The sequence below is a fragment of the Zootoca vivipara genome, chromosome 7 (genome assembly GCF_965207765.1).
Source record: "Zootoca vivipara chromosome 7, rZooViv2.hap1.1, whole genome shotgun sequence".
Taxonomy (NCBI): Eukaryota; Metazoa; Chordata; class Lepidosauria; order Squamata; family Lacertidae; genus Zootoca; species Zootoca vivipara.
Window position 1 is genome coordinate 69371016 of NC_142590.1, and position 21810 is coordinate 69392825.

Below are 21810 nucleotides of genomic sequence, written 5' to 3' on the forward strand. Positions count from 1 at the left end.
CATTTATTAGCTCAAAGCAGAGGTTTAGATCATAGGTAGGCCTATGGGCTGGATGCGGCCCAATCGCGGCCCTCAATGGTCCAGGAATCAGTGTGTTTTTACATGAGTAGAATATGTCCTTTTATTTAAAATGCATCTCTGGGTTATTTGTGGGGGCTGCCTGGTGTTTTTATGAGAGTAGCAAGTGTGCTTTTATTTAAAATATATCTCTGGGTTATTTGTGGGGCATAGGAATTCGTTCATTTTTTCCTCCAAAATATAGTCCGGCCCAGCACATGGTCTGAGGGACAGTAGACCAGCCCACGGCTGGAAAAGGTTGCTGACCCCTGGTTTAGATTAAAATGCCACGTGCAGAAATACAGATATACAGTAGCTCCTCAACAATCTGGGGGCACTGTTATACAGTGGTTCCGCTCCTTCCTCCTGGGCCGTGTTCAGAAAGTGGTGGTGGGGGATGAGTGTTCAGACCCCTGGGCTCTCACTTGTGGGGTGCCTCAGGGTTCTGTCCCCATGCTTTTTAACATCTACATGCAGCCGCTGGGAGAGATCATCAGGGGGTTTGGGCTGGGTGTTCATCAGTATGCGGATGATACCCAGCTCTACCTCTCTTTCAAATCAGAACCAGTCAAGGTCCTGTGTGAGTGACTGGAGGCGGTTGGAGGATGGATGGCGGCTAACAGATTGAGGTTGAATCCTGACAAGACAGAAGTACTGTTCGTGGGGGACAGGAGGCGGGCAGGTGTGGAGGATTCTTTGGTTCTGAATGGGGTAACTGTGCCCCTGAAGGACCAGGTGCACAGCCTGGGAGTCATTTTGGACTCACAGCTGTCCATGGAGGCGCAGGTCAATTCTGTGTCCAGGGCAGCTGTCTATCAGCTCCATCTGGTACGCAGGCTGAGACCCTACCTGCCTGCAGACTGTCTAGCCAAAGTGGTGCATGCTCTAGTTCTCTCCCGCTTGGACTAATGCACTCTACGTGGGGCTACCTTTGAAGGTGACTCAGAAACTACAACTAATCCAGAATGCGGCAGCTAGACTGGTGACTGGGAGCGGCCGCCAAGACCACATAACACCGGTCTTGAAAGATCTACATTGGCTCGCAGTACGTTTCCGAGCACAATTCAAAGTGTTGGCCTTTAAAGCCCAAAATGGCCTCGGTCCAGTATACCTGAAGGAGCATCTCCACCTCCATCATTCTCCCCGGACACTGAGGTCCAGCACCGAGGGCCTTCTGGCGGTTCCCTCATTGCGAGAAACCAAGTTGCAGGGAACTAGGCAGAGGGCCTTCTCGGTGGTGGTGCCTGCCCTGTGGAAAACCCTCCCAACAGATGTCAAAGAGGAAAACAACTACCAGACTTTTAGAAGACACCTGAAGGCAGCCCTGTTCAGGGAGGCTTTTAATGTTTAATAGATTACTGTGTTTTATTTTTCTGTTGGAAGCCGCCCAGAGTGGCTGGGGAAACCCAGCCAGATGGGCGGGGTATAAATAATAAATTATTATTATTATTATTATTATTATTATTATTATTATTATTATTATTATTATTATTATTATTTGAGATGTTGGCTTCTTATACAATACTTTTTTGGGGGGGGGGACAGGCATATAGTCTTGTGGCTGTCCTGAGCCAGTGCTTGGTACAGTAACAGTGTTTCCCAACCTTTATTCAATCATGGCCAATTTCCAACCTTGTTTCCTTCCTGTGCGCCCCACCCACCCCCACCCCCGGCAAAAATATATTGTCATCTGGAGCAGCCCTGGCTGCCTAGATAAAACACTATAGGCACCCCACACCCTTACCTGGGAATAAGACCCACTGAACTCAGTGAGACTTTCTACTGAGTAGACACTGGTGGCAGCAACAAGCAGCTCCAGCTCATCCAGACCTACCCATTGCCACCACAACACCACATTTACCTAACTTGGGGGTTCTGGATTGTGGGCTCTACTGGTCAAAATGAGAGCCTCAGAGATCGCCCTCTCCTACCGGAAACAAACCAGGACTGCTCCAAGGAAACACGTGTAGCAAAAAGGAGCAATAGGCCCTGGTGGGCTACCCCCTTGTCCCCTTGCGATCAGCCAAGTGGATAGCAAGCCAATCAGGATTAAAACAAAAACAAAAAAACCCTTTTTTCTTCACTTCTCACTTCCCCCTGTTACCCCCTAGCCTTATCCTGTGCCCCCCTTGGAATATCTTGGGGGCTCACAAGGGGCAAATGGCCCCCGGTTGGGAAACACTGCAGTAATAGACCTGATGAAAGTGCTGGGGAAATGACAATGGCTCCTGCAAATGGAGCCCAGGAAACAGGGCCTGTATAAGATGTATTTAGTGCCAGATTGTATATATTTAAGTCTGTCTCTCAGTTGGGGAGAAAGGGAATGAGAGTTCCAGGAAACATGGAACATTTCAATACAAGACATTTGTTGTGTCTTGGAAGTTTAATAGGTCAGGCTATGCATTTTAAAGTCACGTGGGAATTTCATCTGGCCACTGCTTCGAAATCAAAATCATATCCAAATAGAGTTTTCCAATCTCACTCTGGCATTTAAGGTTAGAGGAAACAGACCAAGGAAGCTCTGTTGAATCTGTACTTAAAGGTAAAATTGGCTTGAAAAGTTGTTGTTGTTTAGTTGTTTAGTCGTGTCCGACTCTTCGTGACCCCATGGACCATAGCACGCCAGGCGCTCCTGTCTTGCACTGCCTCCCGTAGTTTGGTCAAACTCATGTTCGTAGCTTCGAGAACACTGTCCAACCATCTTGTCCTCTGTCGTCTCCTTCTCCTAGTGCCCTCAATCTTTCCCAACATCAGGGTCTTTTCCAAGGATTCTTCTCTTCTCATGAGGTGGCCAAAGTATTGGAGCCTCAGCTTCACGATCTGTCCTTCCAGGGAGCACTCAGGGCTGATTTCCTTAAGAATGGATAGGTTTGATCTTCTTGCAGTCCATGGGACTCTCAAGAGTCTCCTCCAGCACCATAATTCAAAAGCATCAATTCTTCGGCGATCAGCCTTCTTTATGGTCCAGCTCTCACTTCCATACATCACTACTGGGAAAACCATAGCTTTAACTATACGGACCTTTGTCAGCAAGGTGATATCTCTGCTTTTTAAGATGCTGTCTAGGTTTGTCATTGCTTTTTTCCCAAGAAGCAGGCGTCTTTTAATTTCGTGACTGCTGTCACCATCTGCAGTGATCAAGGAGCCCAAGAAAGTAAAATCTCTCACTGCCTCCATTTCTTCCCCTTCATGGATCAATGCCTTGTCGTGGCGAAGGGGCTTGAATAACTCAGAGAAGCTATGAGCTATGCCATGCAGGGCCACCCAAGATGGACAGGTCATAGTGGAGAGTTTTGACTAAACATGATCCACCTGGAGAAGGAACTGGCAAGCCACTCCAGTATCCCTGCCAAGAAAACTCCATGGACAAAGACAACAGGCTTGAAAAGTAGAGTCCCTTTAAGACTTTTTAATAGGGAGGCTTCTTAACCAACCCAACAAACTTGACACATCACCAACCTCAGGCCTGACACTATTGTGTGTCAAACCATCTTACCAACTATCTTGTTGGGAAATCCAACGGCCTGCAGACAGGCCAGAGCTATCATTTCTCTCCAAGATTAAAAATGCATAATCTGTATGTGTACTAGCAACAGCTTGCATGAAAAAGACACAATTGTAGGGAAAAGTACACCAAAGACACCAGGCCTTTTCTTTATCTCTTTCCTGTTTGATATACAGACACAGTCACAAGCTCTACATGATAGTCATAAGACAGATTAATATACTAGCAGTGCTTGAGCTGCAGAATGAAGCCCAGGAGAGATAACGGACACATATGCACAATGATAAGAGTTTCACCCAGCTCCTTGCATGGATCTTGAAATGTTTTCTTAGAATAATCATCAACCAGGTGGTACCTTAGATCAGGGAGCTGCAACAAAATCAAGACTGAAAACATGCAGTCATATAGACAGCAGAGATTTTTCACCCTATATTCTCACACTGAAGTTAAGGCTGGTTTGGATTCAAGCAATTATGTACATTTGTTGCAACTAATAGCTTAGTGAGTGTGCAATACTTTTTTTGGTATTAAAGGATCTCTAAATTTTTATAATTGCACAAGTGTGTGCACTCATGTTTAAGAGCGGTGTAGAAATAATACAGTATGAAGACAGTGCAAAGTTTATCTCTTGCGTGTTCTCTTTCTTGAGAATGTCCAGTTCCATGTGTTCTTGAGGCTTACCAAGGAAGCAGGCAGTGTCCAGGAAGTCAGCAGGTGAAAGACTGATCAGCATAGAGGGCAGACAAGAACAGGACCTTGGATAGCTCCAAGGGGGTCTAGCTAGCTGAAGCTCTCTCCTCATAAGGCAGCTTTGGAACATGTTGTCTCAGCAGGAACTGAAGTGTGATAAGCCTCACCTCTGTGAAAAAAACTGGCTGCATGGTTTAAAAGTCCTCACTTCACTTTGTGGTCTTTGATATGGAGCATGGAGCATAAGATTCTTGCAATACCTCTAAGTCAGATGATGGTGGCAGGACTGTGCTCTGACTGGGGGGGGGGGCACCAAATAAGTGACTAATGGGTTGCTATCCAAGGAAGCCATCTGAACCTCATACTTAGAGTCCTCCACTATGTAGTGGGCCATGGGATCACGACAAAGGAAATACATGTTCAGAAACATGCACTAAAGCCTTTCTTGGACTGTATATCATTTTGGAGTGCAGGTGAGGGGAGACATGTAGAAATCTACCATATCAGAGAAAAGTAAGTCAGAACCTTTCTACCTGGCAGATCCATTTTCCACTAAGAGGGAGTTTTGATGTAAGGGATTGTGGGTTTGGGGTTTGTTTGTTTTTTAATGCTATTACTCCCAGCAGCCTGAAGGGGTGCAATGCAGTATCAGTTCAACTGTCCAGCAATATTTCTGAGTGCGTCATTTGGTTGCAAACCTCCAGTATGCAGTACCTATTTCAGTTAGTGTGCAAATGAAGGACAAAAATAAGCAATGAAAGACTTTGATATGAGATCCTGGGTGATAGAACTAGGGTATTGCATCAGGAAAGGAGGTTACTGGGGCTCTACAAGAAAACGAAGCTCAACCATAGAGTTTCTGTTACTGGCTATAGTGAGCTAATACCGTTACTGTCCTGACAACTACTGGTTTGATGGTCCTCCCAACCCTGCTCCCTAAATAGAATCTGAGAAAGGTACGTAAATGAATAGCACACCCTTTGTTGTCAGCATAGAAGTTCCACAGCAGCTATGAGAATGCGTTGTCCATCTCTTCTTAAAATAGTGGAACAGAATGTTCAATTCACACTCTTTGTCCCCGTTAGCAGCCTCACATGTCCCCATCACCTCACTCCACCAGCATCCATGCATCTGCAGTAGGGAACTTGCTGTACCCAGGCAAGTTCCCCAAGCAATTCAAAACCCCGATCATACAGGGTTCTAAGTCACATGGGGAGCCTCCACAAGTACATCAGGTTCCCTGCTACAGGAGCTTGCCCTCCAACATGTGGAAGATCGTTGGGGCTGAGGAACAGGAATGTAATGCAGGGGACAGATCTAGCTACTGTATTCTCCCTCTCTCCCTTGTTGCATGATAAGAATACCTCAACCGGGGTATTGCTCCCAAGCAATCCATGGGCTAGGTGAAAAAAGAGAAAAGAGAAAAGAAAGGAAACGAGCATGAGGGGGCATGGCATCATACTCCACAATGGCAGGATGTACCGAAGCAAAATGCCTGCTTGAGAATCCACATTTCACCACTGCAAAGGTACCCCAATGGAAATCAAGCACACAAGTAAATCTGTCTTCTCAGATCAGAGTTCAGGCTCCTTGGGCTCTCCTGCAACAGCTGTACATTTGGCGCAGACTTCCTGGGAGTTCCCCCAGGCTGACAGGGCGACTGTCAAATTAGTTCCTTTGTAGCTGCACTTTTTCCTTCCCTTGCTGACACGCTAACACCTTGGAGGTGAAACTAAGTGTACTGTACAAATTGGGAAACCTAAAAAACAACAAAGGACTTCAATCATAGGACTTGTAGTCAGGCTCAAATTATAGGAGATCTGACAGGCTCGGTTTCTATTCTTCAGGCTTGCTGCACTGTTGGTTTATTCAAAGATCCTGAAGACAGAGGCGGCCTCCTCCCTCCCTTCTCTCCCACCAACTTCACATGGTCTGCTAATAAATTGCTACTCTCTGCCGTACCAAGAAGAAAAGATGCTGGAATCCAGGGAACCGAGAAATGCTGAACATTAAAGCCGGACTCGAAGGGACATTAGTTAATGCAGAATCAAACTCTGAACAAAAGAGCTTTTTCTAAATAAGCACATTATAACTGAAATACCTTTATCACTAGGATGACTGAACTTGCAAATACTATAGGCATGTATAGGACCAGCAGACCTTGAATCCTGGAAAAACAAATACCTTTATGGGTGGTTGGTCCCAAAGTCTCAGCGATGGATCAGTCATCTGTTCTGGATGGGGTTGCACTTCCTCTGAAGGAGCAGGTCTACAGTCTAGGAGTGATCATTATCTCCATCACTAGAGGACCAGGCTCTGGCTGGTACACCAGCTACAACCATTCCCGAACCATCATGGACGGAATACAATGGTCTACACCATTTGCTACTGGGCAAGGTTCAAGGTTCATGCATTCATTCACAAAGCCCTAAACAACTTGGACTTAAAGCACCCTAAGGACCACCTGAACCCGAATGTTCCACCAGGATAACTGAGATCCTGTGATGGGCCAACAATCATCAGTGCCTTCTTTTAGACGTTGCTTAAAAACATCGCTTATTTAGAGGTGCTTTGAAATGTGCATTTTCTTTTACCCAACCATTCTCTTTTACCCAATGTGGAGGGTTTTTTAATTGACGTTTTTATTGTTGCAATTTATGTTTGTGCACACCAACCTTGTACTTTTACAAAAGGGTAGATTATAAGCAAGCAAACAAACAGAAATTCTGCGAGGACAGAATGGTCATGATAGTACAGATAATGAAACTATGTGGGTCTAGTTTTATGAGAAACAGAGGGCATGAGGGCGAGGATAGCAGAACGCTCCTCCACCTGTAGTTTACCTTCCTGAAACCTGCTCCCCAAGGTGATTTTTCTCTGATATGGGAACTGTGCCTGGCTAGTTTGAAATCACCACAGTGGATAGAAAACAACCGTTCCTGTTAAGAGTCAGTGTATCAACTCCCCATGAGAATTTCTTAGGCTTTTATGGCCAAGTCAGACCCACCTGTCCCCCACTTGACATTATATTTAGTGTCAGGTGTGGTGAATGGGCTTCCACTACAATAGTTCGGTATTTATCATCGTCTCAGCAGGATCATTGATGTACAGAGTGCTGCATCTCCCTCTTAACCTTTGGTAGAACAGGTCTGACAACAGTTCAGAAGCAAAACAAAATGCAGTTATTGGGTTTTAAACATGTGAGATTGACTGTGAGCTATGAAGCACACAAGGCACTGAGATGGGTGTCTAAGACCTGATCTGTCTCTCTTCCCTTGTTTGTTTTCCTTGTGTGTGTGTGTTGATTATCCTAGGAAGACATTGCTAAGTGCCAAATGTTTCAAAAACAAAACAGAACAGGTAAAAAATTAGTGTGGGCTAGCATAGTTTGGAAAGAGGGTAATAAAAGAGAGGGGAAAGAGTTTGTGGCTCATATCTAGTGAGATAAAGTCTCTCCCTTTGCAAAGGCAGGCTTCTGTTTGATGCAATACAGAGCAGGGAATAGGGGTGGCCAACCCCTAGGCTCAGGGGTCAGATAATGCTAATTTAAATTCCCCCCCAAACCCCTTTTGGCAGTGGTGCAATAAAAGGTGTAGTGGGCAATAGCACTGGCTTCAGCAGACATATTTAAACCTTTCCACCAACCCAGCACCCTGATAGGGATGCAAATCATCCTCTCCCCTTAGGTAAAATAATAATAATAATAATAATAATAATAATAATAATAATAGGCCACCAATGATGTAAGAAAGAGTACCTATTCTTTTCTTTCTTTCTCTCTCTCTTTAATGAAGGGAAGGGGGTGATCTCAGGGTTTACCTTTCATCTTTCTGATTCTTGCTCAGTTGGAAGTATATCCTGTTCCAAGTGCATTTAGAGCTAAATATCCACAACCAAATATCTGAATATGTAATCCCAAGAAAAGGTTTGATTGGGAATTGCAGTGATCATGTTCCAACCCAGATACACAAGTTTTTTTTAAAAAAAGAGAGGAAGATTATAGTATTGTCTTAGTTATGTATTCCTTCCCCCCCTGGAAAAAAATGATCACAATCATTATCCATAACAGGGAGTTGGGGGTGGGCGGGTGAAAATATGTGAACTAAGACATGCCCCTGACCCAACTCTTGCAATAATAAAATGTAAGGCACTTGGCATTACAGAGTAGAAATTGCCCATAAAAATTTACAAGCCACAAACACTCGAGAGAGAAATCTATCGCCCCTGAGGCATGTGCATGCATTTTATCTTCATCCATGCCACTGACCCATTTACAGCTCTCCTCAAAGACATGGATTTCCCTTATGCTACTAGTGTGATATTTATTTTCCCTGACAAGACTGCAGTTACTGCTACACACACACACACACACACACAGAGAGAGAGAGAGAGAGAGAGAGAGAGAGAGAGAGAGAGAGAGAGAGAGAGAGAGAGAGAGAGAGAAGGAACCTGCCTCCTGCTCTGGAAAGATGCACGAGCCCCATTCGAAAACAAGAGTGTTTTCCCGGGTCAGATTTCATCTGAGCTGCAACTATGGATGCATAACAGCATCCTCAGACGAGCATTCCCAACACAGGATCAAAGTGTCAGGACCGAGGCAGATCAGACAAGGATATGCAGATCACTTTAAAAATGAAACATGCCCATGTTTAAGGACTATCCTCTAGTTTACACATCATGGTGGTCTTCCATATTAGTAGCTGCTGGAGCTGTTTTTTTACAACTGATTGTAGTAAACAAATTTTTGACGTATACATAATAGAGTGAAGGTGTTCTAGTAGATCAGGATATATTGTAATAATTAAGAACGATGTTTTGCGGTGATAACATGACCCGGAAAAGTGTCTGCAGACAAACGCCAACTCCCTCGGCCTGAAAGCGAGATGAGCGCCACAACCCCATAGTTGCCTTTGACTGGATTTAACCGTCCAGGGGTCCTTTATCCTTTTTTTAAACCTTTTTTACTGTGGCAGAGCAGGAGGGGGTACAGAAGATCAGGGATGGGTTTAGACGGGTTGGGTTGATGTTCCTGAATTACGCAAGTATTCCCCCACACATTTATTTTCTCTTGGCAGTGGATGTAGGGAGGAGTTCAGGTAACAAACTGTAGGGAGAAAAGTTTCAGGAAGCGGAAAAGCTTCAGTTCTCCTCATTTTACTCGTAAAATTAGATTGCACCCTGATCACACAAAATTGGGACAGGTCCAGATTTTAAATGAATGTTAGGCTAAGCCACCCTCCAGCCATAAAACTAAAACCGAGATCATCTGCAGGGCTGTCTTAACCATATCTGGCGCCCTGGTGCCAAGATCCCTCCGGCAGCCCCCGCCCCGTGAGTGAGGCGGGCAGGAGGGGCGCGCAGGGAGCTGAGAGGCGCGGAGGAGGCAGCCCCAGGCTTGCGCTCCCTGCGGGCCTCCGGAGAGTGGCCTGAAGCCGCTCAAAAACTGAGAGGCGCGGAGGAGGCGGGCCCAGGCTTGCGCTCCCCACAGGCCTCTGGAGCTTCACGCAGGGAACGGTTGCCTGGGGCTGCGTCCTCTGAGCCTCTCAGTTTTTGAGCGGCTTTAGGCTGCTCTCCAGATGCGCGCGGGGAGCGCGAGCCTGGGGCCACCTCACCGCGCCTCCCAGCTGTTCAGAGGAGGCAGCTCCAGGCTCTCGCTCCCTGAGCGAAGCTCCGGAGACGTGTGGGGAGCGCGAGCCTGGGCTGCTGCGCTGCGCCTCTCAGCTGTTCAGGCAGCCCCAGGCCAGTGCTCCCCGCACGCCTCCGGAGAGCTGCCTGAAGCCGCTCAACGGCAGAGGCGCACAGATGCAGACACCAGCATTCGGCGCCCCTTTCGCGCCCCTAATGGCCAGGCGCCTTGCGCCACCCAGCCCGGGCCTAGGAACGGCCCTGATCATCTGCATAGTTAACACTCACTACCACTGAAAGCACATTAGTACAACAGTAGGTCCCTAGAGCAAAAGGACCAGCTAAGAAGCTGAAAAACAAAACGGCCCACATTCGTAGTGCACAGCATGGCCATGAACCAGGGAAACCCTGTACCAACCAATTCTCCAAACCAGGAGACACTGTTGCTTTTTTCATATTGCCATTTTTATTGCTGTAAAAGGAAGACCTTTAAAGCCATCAGCCCTGGTTGCATTTGGCCTCTTTCCACATGTATCTCTTAACTTATCTAAAATGCCAAACTGCAAGCAACTCGGTTTGGAGGTCCAGTAGAGCTTGAAGCTGCTTGCAGGTGAGCCAAACAGGGTAGTTTCTTTGTGGTTTTTGAAAGCGAACAACTTTTAAGCACTAGCGGAGAAGTGTGCCAAGTAAACTACAAGAGAGTACTTTTAAAAGAATATTTAAAAATAATAATAGAGAGACCACAGTCACTTTTTTTTTATTGGCGATCATCCATTTAAAGAAGCAAAGTGAAGGGTTTGATGAAACACAATTAAATGGTTATAGAAAACTCACCCAGTCTCCAGCTGCTGTTGGACTATTTTATCTCCGTTCAAGCACTGTTCAGACACTAGAAGAAGAAAAATGAGAGTGAGAAATGGGAGGGAAAAAATGTAATGCTGCCTTTGCAAGGAAAAGAATTGTGTCTCCTGCAAAAGTTGTCACTGTTAAGATGCCTCTCATTTCTTCATAAGATCTGGGATTACCTCTGTTATCTGAACATTGCAAAGCAGTGATGGGAAACCTCTGGTCTGTGGGCTTAATTAGCCCCCATATATGATGTCAGGTGTGCAACAAGTGAAAGAGGTTGCCGGCCAGGTCGAAAAGGTTTTCAGGCTAATCAAAATCTCCGTAAAACCCAGGCCTTGCATATAGCTGTGTGTGGCACTTTGAAGCCCCAACTGTTCAGGCTTCCAAATGCCCTTGCAGCTCTAGGAAAGCACTATTGTCAAGACTTCAGAGCAGCAAGCAGGACTCTGTGCAAACAATGACAATCAGCTGATGGTCAGGGTTTGCATGGAGCCAAGTACAGCCTTTGAAGCAAGTCATCTGACATCATTGTGGCATCAGGTGACTGACAGGAAGGCAGCCTCACTCATGGGTGATGGGGGGGGGGGACAAGGATCTGGCCCTGTTGCAAACTGTAAGCAGCTCCATGCAATATGTGGCCATTATGTATTTCCCATAGAGACCCCTGAATTCCTGCTAGTAAACCTGAAGAGCCTGAATAATAAATATATCAAACATCCAGGTACATACATTGGGAAGCCATGAGCCAATCTCATCTCCCAGGCAAATCATTACTTAAGGAAGTACACCTGTCATTCACACTTCAGACATTTGTTACATGAAACGTTGATGAAACCAGTACTGTATACCCACAATAATGCTATAACTATGTCCTGAACAATTGTGTATTTACTACAACCAAGCAAATTCCCTTGTGGGGTATAAATATGCATCTTTTCACTGACAAAAATGAATGAAACAACAGCATTTTCTTCAGTCAGCCAACCACTGTGCATTCAAACTTATTTATGAAAGTAATACAAGTATGTATTTACTAGATCCAATCTTTGGAAAACAATCCACCACTCAGGAAATGAAATTGATACCTTTTCTGGCCTGCACAAGGAATTATTAAACACATTCTAATTTTAGAACCATCTGTTCTGTGTGCCATTATCTTCTCATTATATACATTAACTTCACCACTGCTGCTCCAGCAGAGACACCAAAGTTCTGGAAGGCAACATTTGGCCTGCAGAGTTCATTACAGACCCAGATGTGAAAGCCACAAAGGTTTGGTCTTGGACCTTGAAGGATAGCTTAGAAGTCAACCCTTCCGTCTGCAGCCTGTGTAAGTTTAACAACAACTTGATTGAAACAATGTAAATAGCATCCTACAATGGCCGGTTTCTCACATTAGTGAGCTTCTTGTGGAAGGAAAGAGGAGCATTTGCACAAGGGCAAGGAAGAAAAACTGCACCCTTTAGCCAGGCTGCACCTCTTCATTCTGTCTGTGCAAAGACTTGACGGTACATACAGCTCTAAAAGAGCAACTGTTCTAGGGTACAGTAAACCTGCAACTTACGTTTACATTCCAGGGATTGGCAATATCATGTCTAGTCAAAACACATCAGGTGCAACGGCGGGTGGGATTGGCAAAGCCTTTTTTCTGAACACCTGCTCCCTTTTTAATTTTGTCAAGTGCATCAAGTTGAATGCACCCTAGTTAAATGTGCGCAAGTTGTGGCTTACTGTTTTTACAAACAACCAGGGCTGTGTAGATTTTCCACCAAGAAGTCTTCAGCCTTAAGGGTTAATTTGATATGACCTCTTGGATATAATGCTTTGTTAAAGGAGAAAAGCTTGCTTTCATCTTTTCCTCCCTCCCAAGTGCAACCATGACCTGTACACCTTTCTCTGCATATTTCCTGCATATCTCCTCCCATTCACAGGGAATCTTTTAATCAGTGCAAATTCATGCAAAGCTAATATGATCCCTATTTGGGTCAAAAGAGTGCATTTTTGTTCTAGCTGTGGAATCCAAGGCTATTTAAGCTGAGCTCTGGATTTCTGTGGCACGCCCAAATGAGGGAGAGCCTTTGGTATCAACCCAAACTAAGAGGAACAATTATTAATTGATTAATTATATTAGTCTTCATTTACCACAGCAACTCAAAGTGACATACAATGCTTTAAGCATGTTTACATTGAAATAAGCATTATAAAATCTAAAAGGCAATTCTATTTTAAAATGAACAGCATACATTTAAACATCCCACTCATGCAAAAAGGCCATAGATATTCAAAAGCCTGATTAAAAAATGAATGTTTTTTCCCCCGGCACCTAAAGATATTATATCAGGATGGTGCCAGGTGAGCCTCCCTGGGGAGAGCATTCTACAAGCAGGGAACCACCACAGAAAAGGGCTGTTCTTGTGTTCCCACCCACCAGATCCCCCTTGGAGGGAGGCACACGAAAAAGGGCCTCAGATTACTATTGCAGAATCCTAGGGCAGTTCATTTAGGAAGAGGAAGTCCTTGGGGTATTGGTGCTCTGAGACACATAGGTCAAAACCAGAACTTTGAATTGGGCCTGTAACCAAATTGGTACCTGGTGCAGTTGGGCAGCCTCGCATATACTGCATTGAAGTAAGCTAGTCTACAGGATACCAAAGTGTAAACAAAAGAAGTTAGGCTTCCCCTCTCTAGATAGTGGCTGGGCCACCAACCCAAGTTGATGGAAGCCACTCTGTGCCACTGAGGTCCCAGAAATACCCCCCAGCTATGTACCTGCTCCTTCAGAGGGAGTGTAACCTCGGGCTACTGCTTCCAAAATGCCACACAAGACAGAACTGCAGTTTGGGTGGCATCTTCTCTGTCAAGGGTGACTAACCTCTTTCAGCCTGGAGGCTATATTCACCCTTGGCCGACACTCTTGTAGGCACATGCCGGCAGTGGGTGTGGCCACCCCTCGCTCTACTACACTGCACAGTCACACAAACTCCCTCCCTCCTCAGCTGATCCAGGTTGAGAATGGTAGCTATCATTCCCTCTTCACTCATCAAATGATCAATCTCATGACCAGGGAGGGGGCAATTTGCATCCCTGTCAGGGTTCTTGGCAGGGCAGACGTGCTTATTCCTGCAGTGATAGGTTTGGTGTCCTGTTTCTCTTTTTGCTGCTGCTGCCAAAGTCGGTGTATCTCTGGAAGACCAGAAACATTTGCTTGGGGGCTGGATGAAGTCCCCTATCCGAGGTTAGCTATGAATCAAGAATTCTGTCGCAGGTGCTGTGCCAGTATACTTTATCTGCACCTATTTTATAAACCGTACACGCCTGCAGGAGAATAAATACATAACTAACCTTATTATTGGCTAGCTACTACGCAATACCTCATTAGCATGATATTTAATTCAAGTGGCTACATCTTTCCAGTCAATTAGAGACACTTTTGAATTACAAAAGGCAGTGCAGTGTAGCCTGAGCCCTAAACAAGTCAAAACCCTGCACTATAGTAACACAAAAATCTGCAAAATTCATTCTGCAACCTTTCCACATATATTCATTTGCTCTGCATAATTTATTCTACTTTTGCTAATCTTAAAAAAATGCCCCAAAATATATATGTTCCTAACACTTCGGGACTGGAAATCTTACTCAGTCTCACCTTGGGCTTCTAAATTTCACTAGCCTTTGCCTGCACACACTGAAGTTTATTTTGTAGCCATAGAGCAAGTATAGCAAACTGTGGCCCTGCAGATGTTGCTGAACTACAACTCCCATCACCCTCAGCAAGCATGGCCAAGGATTATGTGAATTGAAGTTCAGCAACCTTCAGAGGGCAAAAGGTTCCCTACACCTGCCACAGAAGCTAGAAATTTGCTTTAAACCATGGGCATAGCCAGGATTTATTGGGGGGGGGAGACATTATGTTGGGTGGGGCAAGCATTATGCTGGGAGGGGGGCAGAACACAATTGGTCAATTAGTTAAATATTTTTATTTATTTACTTGTTTTAAGAGGGCAACTGCCCCCCTGCACCCCCCTGGCTACTCCCATGCTTGAAACTAAAATGATTCTCAGACTGCGTCAAATTCTGCATGTGCACAGACTCTTAAAACTCCACCCCACCTATAAATGCCAGTAAGTTAAAACAGCAAGCAACAGAGAAAGAAATAACAAACAAAGCCAAGAACACACAAGAGCAAAGGGGCAGGGGCAGTGCAAGTAATTATCTGATCAATGGCAAAGCCAGCCATTCTTGATATTCCAGTTCTCCACCTCTAGAAGCAAAGCCTGCCAACTGTTTTCTAAATAAACACAGCAACATACACTGCAAGGACAAATCCTCAAAATACACTTGTAACAACATTTCTTTAACGCAACAGCAGCCACAGAAGAATGATTAATGCAATGCCGCAGACACAGCAGTCCATCTATAGGACCTTAATAAAAGTTCAGGAAATGGCAATGGCAAGTTAACAGGTAGTATCTTGCAAAAAAACATGTTCCTTCTTGTGAAACCTCTTTCTGGGGTTTGGTTTTGCTTTGTTGCTGTTCTCATTTTACTGTTACATCTTTAAACCTATTATATGTTTATTGTGACATTTTTATTTAACTCACAATAAATGGCTTCCAACATGATCAGGTCTTGGTTGTAATTGCGGCCAGCAGTTTTATGCACAGGCAAAAACAAGAACCCTTGCCATACAAAACAAAATAAAAATTCTTCCAATAGCACCTTAGAGACCAACTAAGTTTGTCATTGGTATGAGCTTTTGTGTACATGCACACTTCTTCGGATACAAACGACTACAATTCAGCCAGCGTGTCACCTTCCACCTGACCCTTTTTGACTCCTTATTCCTCATGAGCATCTCAGTTTCAACAAGCCTCTTAACAACAGGGGGGGCGAAGGGCACATGGCAAAATTACATGACAGTATTCTGCTAATGAAGACACTGAACAACACTGCCCTCAGCAAAGTTGTACTAGCACTCATACAGTGAAACTCAAATGTACACAGTACTCAGTAACCACTCATCGTGCTAATTCTTCATGTACATATGCAACAACCTAGCTCAAGAGTTGCCAATGTGATGCCCTGCAGATGACAGTACCTTGTCATTTCCAGCACCCCTACTCTGGAAGGACCTTGCTTAGCCCCAGCACTGTTAAATTTTTGTCATTGGCTAAGAAGCAATACAAGGCAACTTCAGGCCAGATTTTTTGTACTGTGTGATGGAGTATGCTTTGATTGTGATGTGGCACTCAATTTGGGTTGCGTTTGATTGCTGCTTTGGCTTTAATGTGGTTTTGTTGCTGTTTGTACTTTCGGGGATTTTTTTTTTAATGTTAATGTTAACCACTTTTGATAAAACAAAGGGGGATATAAATGAACAGACACTCAGTGTTCAAAATCAGCCAGGCGCCTTTTGCACCCGACATCTCCACCACCTGGAGGTGCATGCCTGGGGATCATTGGATCTGGACTGTATTCACACACTCATATGACACCCTGTCGAATTCTATCAGTTGTATTTCATCTGCACAATCAGAATGAATTTCAGGAACCAAAGTGCTTTTGTTGGGCAACCTGAGCAGGAGTGGCAAACAACACTATAGCTAGCTGTTATAGCTTGTCTTCACTTACCCTACCCCACTGCCCTGCTCACAGTTGTGAAGAATATTCTTACATTATGAATGTCACCATTAAGAAAAGAAGGCACCCCGAAGAAACAGTCCTGGTGTTATTTTTGGCTTCTTTCTATGGAGGAGTGGTAGCACACATGACCCAAGTTCAATATCACCTGTTTCCACTGAGATTTTATCATCCCAAACTAATTAACCTGCTTTGTCCAGAGTTGGCAATTTACTTGGAAGAGCCATGAAAGCTCTTTTCCAAAGCACTGCCCTGTTTGTGAATTGACTGAAGAGAACAGAGTCCTCGTGGGTGCATTTGCTGGGCTCAAGTGGGTTCAAAATGTTGCAATCTTGCACCCATAAAACATACATGAAGCAGCCCACTGGAAAGCAATTGTGTTGAAAGAGATACCTTATTTGACACGAGTCAGTGTTTTAAGTGCAGCATTTGCTGTTATTTGTAGCTAGTAGAGGAGGAGACACCTGATTCAATGTAAGCTATATGAGATATATTCACCCCACAAAGGTGAAAAAAAGATTCTGCAGTTCAGTTCTATTTTAGAATTAAGGAAAAGATAAAAAACAAATCTCCATGAAGCCACAGGGGTAAGCAGCTCAGCTGCACAGGTGTGATCTCCTAGAAATTGCACTGAACTGCTTCGAAATCCTGCTATTCCTGCTTTTCAGCTCTTGAATCCACCTGCCTTACTGGTAATAGGGCAAAGTACAAAGCTCAGTGGGAGACAGACTTTTGAGCAAGTTAAGTTTAGACAGAGATGGAGAACCTGTAGCCCCCTATAAGTTGTAGGTATGTCTCCCACCAACCTCAGCCAGCAGTTTCCATGGAGGGCCACAGCTTCCCCGTTCCTGGCTGGAAAAATACCTTGAAATGCTTTTCTATCAAGGAAAAAAATGCACTAGGTCACATGGTTTCTCTTGGTGGAATTTCTCCACAAGCTAGAATTAGCCCTGGAGCTGACCTTGACATACAGACGTCGGCAGAGGCATCTATTATATTCAAGACTATGTGGGTTGGGGAATAGAAAGACCAGCCTTCCCTCTCAGGAAGGGCAGGTGGCACATCAAAGGAAAAGTTGCCACAAGATCCATGGTTCTGATCTAGCAAAGGAAGGCTATGAACAGACTGTTAGATTGTGGGAGACCATCTTGGCTGTGAGCCCTGGAAGACCTGCTCCTTGCCTTGCAGCCATTTCCCACCAGGCCTGGGAAGGCAGGGCCTTGACTGACTCCAGCTACGAAAGCTGAGGCTGCTGATCAGACTCTTAGGTGTTTTCCCATGTTGTAAGGTGCCTTGAGGATGGTTTGAACTATGGAAAGGCAGCATACAAATAAAATTATGTATGACTATACGTTAAGAGTTAGGGCAGTAAGAAATAACTGAGTAGGAATGAGCTACCAGACAACTGAAAGCGAGATTGGGGAACCTGCCTCCCTACGGATCTTGTCCACTCCAACTTAAATCAATCCAACAGCATGACCAATGGTGACTGGGGATTCCCCATCCCTGAACAAAAGGTGGGATGCAAACATTGGTACTTAGAGCGATAGTTTCATTCTCTGTAGGGGAGAATTGGGATCCATGATGTGGGTTGTCCCTGCCCCTCTTACCACTGGCAGGCAGTTAAGATTTTGAGGAATACATCAGGAGGCAAGACAACCCCCTAACTCCCGTTCAACTCATGCTTAATAACTGCATAATCACAGCATAGCGAGTAAAGGATAGGAAAAGGAATGTTGCAGTTTCAATAGGACATGCCCCTCTATTCACTGAATGCAGAATCCCTACTGGCCCCTGGAACAAGCGCAGGTGCAGAGGAGAAAGGAAAACCCTGATATGGGCTGAAGAGCAAGAAAGCTGAGAAGGAAGATAGGAGGCCTCTGGAGGGAAGATGTCCCATGCCCCTCCAGGCAAGCCTCCCAAAGGTGGTGGTGGGGAAATGGATCGAGAGGGAGAGAGAGAGAATGAAAACCTGGAATGGACGGTAGGAGAGAACTGAAAGAGGATCCAGGAAACAAAGACAAAGGAAGAAAACAAAAGGAAAAATCCCTTCCAAGATGGCATTCCTGCCTACCAGAGGCGAAGGCAGGAAATAGGGGGTTGTCTTGCCTCCTGGTGTATTCCTCAAAATCTTAACTTCCTGCCAGTGGTAGAGAGGCAAAGACAGCCCACATCATGGATCCCAATTCTCCCCTACAGGAGAACATGGGATATCCTGCCTGATATGCCATTCAAGCGACATATACACCACCAAGTGGTGCTTTTGGTGTTGCCAACAAGGCCCCCTGTGGTGCCAGAATGCCTTCCAGTGCCTTCCAGAGCCAGTGTGGTGTAGTGGTTAAGAGTGGTAGACTCGTAATCTGGTGAACCGGTTCGCTTCCCCGCTCCTCCACATGCAGCTGCTGGGTGACCTTGGGCTAGTCACACTTCTCTGAAGTCTCTCAGCCCCACCCACCTCACAGAGTGTTTGTTGTGGGGGAGGAAGGGAAAGGAGATTGTTAGCCGCTTTGAGACTCCTTCGGGTAGTGATAAAGTGGAATATCAAATCCAAACTTCTTCTCTTCTTCTTCTTCCAGCCAATGGTGGGCCACAGGGAGAGAGAATGCCCATGTTTTGTGGCCCCATCTCTTTTTCTGCGCTTTTAGATATGGCAGCCATTATGCCTATTCACCAGGGCACCCCTTTTGTGACTTGGCACCCAAAACAATCTTTCAAAACACAAAATGTGCCCACTGGCCCAAAAAGGTTGGCAACCCCATTACAGTAATGAAATACGAACTCCAGACATGTGCAAGAGTGAGCATTTTCTCTGACCTACACTTATGGCTAGTTTAGGTATGTGACCACATCTACATAATATTTCTATGGGGCAAGTAAGCAGATATCTAATAAAGAGTGCGCAGAGACCATTTTTGCCATAAATAATAATAATAATAAATATTTGTACCCCACCTATCCAGCTGGGTTTCCCCAGCCACTCTGGGCAGCTTCCAACAAAGATTAAAATACATTAAAATGTCACACATTAAAAACTTCCCTAAGCAGGGCTGCCTTCAGATGTTTTCTAAATGTCAGGTAGTTGTTTATCTATTTGACATCTGATGGGAGGGCATTCCACAGGGCGGGCACCACCACCGAGAAGGCCCTCTGCCTGGTTCCCTGTAACCTCACTTCTCGCAGGGAGGAACCGCCAGAAGGCCCTCGGCACTGGACCTCAGTGTCCAGGCTGAACGATGTGGGTGGAGACACTCCTTCAGGTATAAATGTGTGTTGGGGAAATTTATGCATCTTTCCACTCTATGCAAGCTTAATGTTACTGTATATGTTAAATAGCTCCGAGTGGAAAGGAGGCCTCCATCTTTCCTTCAGGCATACTCCCATAATATACCAACACCTATAAAAGCTCGTGGGAGTTTGTGAAGGAGATTAAAGGCTCTTCCTATCACCCTTTGCCATCTCATTAGAGCAGGTGAATTTGCTACAGTTTCTGCACATATCCACCTGCAATTAACACTACACCAGATAGCTTCCAGCGCTACTTTGTTCAATAGGCATCTCCCTTTAGTGACTGCTCCTTCACACCTCACTTGGGAGACACCAAAGGGCTAACCATGTATTTTAATTGTCTGGCTTGAATCTCTCTTCCCTCACATGCAATTTCTGAAGGAACACAGTAGGGTGCTGCCCAGGACTCTCTCCTGCTGTGAGTGCCCACAGGCCCTGTCCCTACCTCTCTCCACCTGGTTTAGGGCGGGGCCTGGAAGGCCTCATAACGGACTGCTGCCGCTGCTCTGCTGCTGGTGCTGCCCAGGACTCTCTCCTGCTGTGAGTGCCCACAGGCCCTGTCCCTACCTCTCTCCACCTGGTTTAGGGCGGGGCCTGGAAGGCCTCATAAAGGACTGCTGCCGCTGCTCTGCTGCTGGTGCTGCCCAGGACTCTCTCCTGCTGTGAGTGCCCACAGGCCCTGTCCCTACCTCTCTCCACCTGGTTTAGGGCGGGGCCTGGAAGGCCTCATAAAGGACTGCTGCCGCTGCTCTGCTGCTGGTGCTGCCCAGGACTCTCTCCTGCTGTGAGTGCCCACAGGCCCTGTCCCTGCCTCCTTCCACCTGGTCTAGGGCGGGGCCTGGAAGGCCTCATAAAGGACTGCTGCCGCTGCTCTGCTGCTGGTGCTGCCCAGGACTCTCTCCTGCTGTGAGTGCCCACAGGCCCTGTCCCTGCCTCCTTCCACCTGGTCTAGGGCGGGGCCTGGAAGGCCTCATAAAGGACTGCTGCCGCTGCTCTGCTGCTGGTGCTGCCCAGGACTCTCTCCTGCTGTGAGTGCCCACAGGCCCTGTCCCTGCCTCCTTCCACCTGGTCTAGGGCGGGGCCTGGAAGGCCTCATAAAGGACTGCTGCCGCTGCTCTGCTGCTGGTGCTGCCCAGGACTCTCTCCTGCTGTGAGTGCCCACAGGCCCTGTCCCTGCCTCCTTCCACCTGGTCTAGGGCGGGGCCTGGAAGGCCTCATAAAGGACTGCTGCCGCCGCTCTGCTGCTGGTGCTGCCCAGGGGAACTTGAAACAGCACAGAGTCCTTTTTAAAATGCTTTTTAAAGAATTTTTAATGTTTTTATCTTCTTTGGGGTGGTAGGTGGGAGGGATTTTTAGTTGGGTGTGGGAATCTGTTAAATTTTAGTGTATTTGTAATTTTTATTGTTTTTGGTTTTATTGTTTTATTGTGTTTGGGGTGGTAGGTGGGAGGGATTTTTAGTTGGGTGTGGGAATCTGTTAAATTTTAGTGTATTTGTAATTTTTATTGTTTTTGGTTTTATTGTTTTATTGTCTTTTTTGTGTTCTTCTTTTGTTGAGTTCTTTGCTGTTTTTTACAGAGGTTTTATTTTGTTTTTAAGGGGAGGGGTCAGGGCTGCCCGGGAGGGGGTCCCAGCAAGCAAAATGGCTGGGGCAGATTCCACAGGGGGGTGTGCACTGGAACAACCGATCTCAGTGGTCACGGGTAGGAGGAGGAGTTACGCTAAGACCAGACCATGTCATTACCGAGGAGGCAGACTTAGTCGTTGTCTGAGGACTATCCCTGCCTCCAGGTCTGGTCCTGACCGGACGGATATTGGAATCAGCAAGGGATACCCACATGACCTGAAGGTGCTGCTGTGCAATGCCAGGTCGATGATGAATAAGACCACCGCCATTCACGACCTGATTGTGGATGGAGGATTTGACCTGGCATGTGTGACAGAGACCTGGTTGGAGGAAGCCGATGGGCCCGTTCTTGGCGCTGCTTGCCCACCAGGTTTCTCTTATGCACAGCAACCCAGGCCATCTGGGCGGGGAGGGGGGGTTGCAGTGATTTTTAGGAAGTCATTAGTTTGCACCAGGCGTCCTATTGGGAAGACCCAGTTCTCTGAGTGCATGTTCTGGAAGTTGGGCAATAGAGGCAGTACAGGATTCCTTTT

The 21810-nt window shown here is 46.0% G+C and overlaps 1 protein-coding gene across 16 annotated transcripts in view; it reads right to left on the minus strand.

Moving 5' to 3' along the window:
- EPB41L1 (erythrocyte membrane protein band 4.1 like 1) overlaps positions 1 to 21810 on the minus strand; it is a 184834-nt gene that overhangs the window by 148627 nt on the left and 14397 nt on the right. For 11 of the 16 annotated variants that reach the window (XM_088674563.1, XM_088674562.1, XM_088674561.1 and 8 more), the window contains exon 2: positions 10712 to 10766. The gene's annotated coding sequence lies outside the window, so the exon portion shown is untranslated. Of the gene's footprint in view, positions 1 to 6436; positions 6529 to 8071; positions 8154 to 10711; positions 10767 to 21810 lie in introns of all 16 variants that reach the window. The other 5 variants (XM_088674552.1, XM_088674557.1, XM_088674556.1 and 2 more) reach the window with 3 other exon arrangements.